Source organism: Lottia gigantea (genome assembly GCF_000327385.1).
Source record: "Lottia gigantea unplaced genomic scaffold LOTGIsca_9, whole genome shotgun sequence".
Classification (NCBI taxonomy): Eukaryota; Metazoa; Mollusca; class Gastropoda; family Lottiidae; genus Lottia; species Lottia gigantea.
In genome coordinates, this window is record NW_008710950.1 from 1,069,179 (window position 1) to 1,075,104 (window position 5,926).

The following is a 5,926-nucleotide window of genomic DNA, read 5'->3' on the forward strand; positions in this document are numbered from 1 at the left end:
AAATCCAATGAAATGCTACACGAATGTACATAACATTTAACACTTTGCATTAATCATGTTGCATTAAAAGGCCTCGCCTAATAGACTCCATACAAAATATGGTGGTCCTTGTTGTGCACATCATCAAGAGACTTTCAGTGTATGATACCTATGCAATATTATGGTGAGCTTGTAGCGGTAAGCAATTTCATAAATAAATGCTGTGTATCTGGAAGATTTAACCTGATGGTCTTTGATTATTTTTAGAAGTTCTCGTTAAACAACACACCCACGTAGCGCCGTGTGTAGGATTCTTTATATACGTCTTATTATTTGGTCCAGTTTTTTTCCTCGGTAATGACGTATGTACGATGGAATATCTATGATATATTATTCAGTCATGTCAACTTATTTATTGGCATCAATGAAACATGATCTGCTGATAGTGTAAATAAGGTCAACCTCACAATACCATTTCTAAAGTGGTGCCAATCACACTTGGTCTGATCGAATACATAATGTACTAAAGTCAGCTATATTTCATCATGTGGATGATGGCGGATGTAAATTTTGATTCTTAGGTTCATTAAGTAAAATTTAGCCTCTCCGTACAAGAAGATATATCACACATATATTTAAGCTGTTCGGACCTGTCTAACCATATTTTACCTCTCGATGTCGCGATCGCATTCTACAGCCCTATTTCAAAAAGAAATAGGATTACTATATTATAAAAATACAAATAAGGTACCATTGGCACTCTATGCGGTCCAAAATGTTACCAGGAGGCAATGGAACTAATCAAACTATAATCTAAAAGAATCTCGGAAGATTTGGTTGTCGACTTAAACGCATGAGAAGTGAGAAGTGATATGATCTGTTATATTAGCATGCTATTCTGATAGTTTACACACATTACTTAGAATGAGTAGAAAAACATCAATTGCTTCTACATCGGATGATAAAATGTCGAATCGATTTGACTGAACTAAGCTCAAGTGTCGTAATCCCAATAATTCTTCAAAGAGAATATCTTTTTAATGTCAGATCATTATCTTCAGATTTATTCTTTTAAAATTGGTGATTTTTTATGTTTACAAATCACGACGTCATTTGACCAGAAGGAATGAGCAATTAGATAAACGAATAACGCATTTTAAGTGTTGAAAAATTATAACACTTGGTTATTGGAGCAAAATGCTTCTTGATCATTTTAAGTAAAGTCATTTAACAAGTGTCAGGTATTCCTTATATGCAATCCTTATTCTTACAACCGTCAAGAACACTGTGCATCACGGTAATTAATGAACTGAGCTTGCCATTTTTTCCATTGCCTTATATACGGCAGTGTGAAACTTTCCTCTGAATTATAGCGTCAAAAAGCAACGTACAGCTAACACTGTTATTTAGCAACCCTAAGTTTGCTTTCTTTAACATTTCAGTTGCCTCATAACACATCCATACATAATACAGGTTCATATGACTCGTAGCTCAGGTAATAACTACACATAATTAGGTCATGTATTCAGAACATGGCATTCTTTTAAGTTGACGACTTAGTTAGGAATGAAGGTAAAGGGCATGAAATTTGTCGATTTAAAGTTTCATTTGAGTAATCACATGATAGATTTTACCAAGATCTTTTGTAAGGACAGTTTGTAGAAAGGTGTTTAAAGGCTGGCCTCATTATGAAGGCTAGATTTGGAAAAGTGCAAGGAATTTTAAGGAAAATAAGGCTCGGGGAATAAATTTAAAGCGGCAACTCTGTTCATAAATTTCATAGTACATAACCACTCGTTTAAGATTCTCTATTTATGTCTTCACTGATAGTCTCCAATTCAATTATATTTAAGTTAGTTTATCTTTAAAATAAATTTTCAGGTTGTAAAAACACTAATTCAGAATTCAGGTTGTTTTAGTCAGTTTTATCTTCGTTTATGAGATACAAATTATTGCTATATCAAATAATTTTAATAGAGCTGGCCAGGAAAATCAAACCTACCCAACACTGGGTAGTATTAAAAGAAAACTGACGAACAGTAGGAATCAAGTGAAAATATTTTTCAATGAGTTATGTAACAGACTTTAGTCAGCAGTTCAGTCGATTGACACGTTTTACTTTGAACTCGTCTGAGAACTCAATTTCAGTGATCAGACCAAAATTGATTGAAAACTGGTACCGATACTATTTCGTTATTAGATTTTGGCACATTTTAAGTAAGTCAGTCAATAACTAAAAAATCTTTTAAAAAGAAATATATAATTCGAACTTCTACAAGTTTCAAACTTCATTAATTCTTGTCCTCAAAAAAATGTCGACTAACGGACAGCGACAACGGACAACCCTTTGGCTTCGCCACTGCATGTCAACATTTTTGTATGGGCGTATGACGCAAGTGAAATTTCTTTATTCCGTCGGTATTCATTACATATTATAATTCAATGTCTGTTTTCGACCTCAATATTGTCATTAATGGCAATTTCAATCAGAGTGTAAAGCAACTAAATGTCATAAATTAATTTAACACGGAGATCTGCTCGTATACACTAAAAGATCAGATTCAGTTAAGACGTCATTGTAAAAATCGCCAATCTAATAATTCATCCTATGACCGTACAAATGATAACATGATAATCTCTGTGGAAGTGGAAATAGCTCATTAATATAGTAACCAAAAACAATGTACCTAAAACTTCACAATAAGTAGTATCATAAACGTTAATCGTAATCAATGTTAACAACTGCATTTAACAAGGTCAAATGTGAGGCTGTAATTAACAAACTAGAACTTTTATATGGATTATTGGCCTCGCTACGGTTTAAAGTGCGGAAGCGATATCGAAGTATGCATATTGATCTTGATTTGGTTTGAATACTTGATCTACCTCAAGTTTTTCATGATCAATTGTTGCTAGTAACTGGATTCTCCTTAAGGGTTAATGGAAAAACGCATTTCCCATTCTACTATGTGCACAATATTCCACTTCCTCGTGGAATGAACTTTGCATGCTGCTTATAATTACAACTCAATAATACAAAACGATTAAAAGGAGAAGATCTCAAAAAGAAACATAATAACATACGTCAACTAACATTCTATTATAACACAGCATAGCAGTTTCAGAGCTGAAAACGATTTAAGAACCACTAAGTACATATTTATCAAGGCAAACTTAGCATTGGCATATCATTTATTCATGATTTTCAGAAGAAATGACCTTTCCGTGATTGTAATTCAGTTCAGACGGTTGTTAAAATTTGAATGTATATCTATTATATTTTGTGTGAAATTGAAATTGCCGTCGAGGATATTTTAGTACTATTAGACCAGAGGACCATGATTATATTAACCATAAAAAATGTTGTTAAAATTTGTCTAGCAATGACATTACTGTGAGCTATTTATGAAAACGTGACATGACTTGAGAAATAATTCTTAAGCTGATGTTCATAAGTGATTCATTCTGTTTAAAAACATTTGGAAAACAGTAATCCAGATTACATTTGTGTAAAATATTGTAAGAGTTGATAAAGGAACATTATAATATGGCTCATGGGTGAATTTAGGTCGAATTAAGGTTTTGTGATTATCAGGGATAACTGCGTACTGTAATCCAATAGTTAAGAGTCTTTAGGTAGAAAATGTATATAGAAGCGTTGTAGTTTTTATACCCAAATGTGACGAAACTTGCTAAAAATTGGATTGTGATGTGACTTTTGATATATTAAACAGGTTCTCGAACAACAGACACAAGTCAAAGTTTAGATGGAAGATGTGTTATATTTCAATCTAAATCGAATCGAAAGTGGATATGTGATATTTTTGGTTTCTCCCAGTGGTTATTATTAAAACAGTCATAGACTAATATACCAATAACAATAGTATATACTGAGTTCAGAGGGCTAGATCAAATAACAAACGACATTACCCTATTTGATTCAGTAACGTTTCAAATCGATTTCCATTGAGTTAACCAAGAAACATTTCCCGAAACGGTTACCAAATCCTCTAACTCACTGTAATAATTCTGTTCATGAAACATTAAGAAGGTCAAGGTTTTTTCAATACCCAAATATACACCTGCAGCGATTGAAACATAAAAATGTTCTTTATAGTTAAAAGTTCTAATTAGTTAGGTGCTAATCCTCGTTGGTGGGAATGGTTCACCTAAATATTTAGACTCGGTTTATCACCACACAAAACTTCGATATAGTATTTAAAGAAACCTTACAAAGATATGTTTCCGGCCATACATCTTGATTAAATTGCAATTAAAAGGTTGCTATTAACATGAAAAATGAAGTAGAAATGAAAGCAAAAGATAGTCGCGAATATTGATAACCCCATCTCAATGTCATTAGATTAAATCAATGTTCATTAAATAACCATTATTTGTTTTCTACCAAATCTGTTCTACCTTAGTCACCATGTCTCAAACTTCAATGATGTTTCATGATTAATCTACTCGTATGGCTTCTTGTTGATCATGTTTCCTACCTCAAAAACGTTTTTGTCACGACGCAGTGGAGTGATATACCCCAAGCCGTATATAAAAAATGTTTTTCGGAGGTAATGTTTCAAATATTTTCTATTCTGCTAAACTATTCTTGCTCCTGCAGTTGTGGCTTTTGGAAAACAATCCGACAACAATGTTAGGTACTATTTTATCCATGAAGTTTCGTATTTCTTTAAAAACATATTTGATCTCTAAAATATGTAATTGTGTATCTTGCTGCATTGATATATATCTAATATGATGCTTCCGGTATGTAAATGGACAATAAAAACAGATATATGTAAATATACCATTCAAAAAATAGGGAAATTTGATATTTAATTGGGAGATAATGAGAAACTCAACATTGCTATGATAGGTGTTGATAAAGTTTTCGGAGTTCCCTTGGACCATAGTTGTTTGTGCATATCACTCTTGAAAGGAAATTGGTGTATGACGTGAAATAGAAGTTGATCTAAGGTTTGCTGGTATATTCGTTCTGTTTCAAATGGCTACTAAGGAAAGACGGACGCAAACAAAACTTGATAAACGTTGTAACCGACTTTGAGATTCAAAGCTTGTTCATGTCACTTTCTAGTCGCAAATATAAGAGTTAAAAAAGAATAGCAAATTTCATGGTGAATGTAATATCTAGTGGTATGAATCCTTTTCTAGTTGGAGAGTCGCGATAAAATAGTGTCTGAAAACTATTTTACGGAATGATATAGAGAGGAGATTGGCTATCATCGTATATTTTATCTCATTACATATAGTTCAAACAGAATGAATGAAATATTCAACCTTCGGTATTACTTTAGGATCATACAGGCAACGTACAGAGTGCTAAACAAGCCATCGAGGCCTGGTTTAACAGAAAACGAACAGAATATCTCAAATAAAATTGCCATTTAAAATATCAAAAGGTAAATTTACATTTTAAAGTCGAAAGTACATGTAGTTTATTTCCTTAAGTCAGTAAAATCTATCGGATGTTAACTGACACTTTAAAATTAATACTTGTATATCCAGATTCAACAGAATACACTAATTGTATGAAATTTTGTGGTAGAAGTTTAAAATATTGAAATCATTTTGACCATTCTATAGGATTGACTGCTCTAGAAGTAACCATACAAATCTACGTCTAGTTCTTACATGGAAATACTACACACGAACGTAGTTCACATGCCATTTTGAATCACAATTCGACTTAATAAGTCGAAATTTATAAAAGGTGTTAATATTTAAACAATGCCTTCAAATCAGATTTAAAAACATTTCAAACTCTTGAAATATCGACTAATTAAGTCGAGGAAGTGATTCAAAATGGTTGTGAACTACGTTATATCAATGTTTAGTGTATTTAAAACATTACAGCTAAAACATAATCATCATAGCTATATGAGTCAATGTAGCATCTAACCCTTATAAAGCGATGCCAATTTTTTGT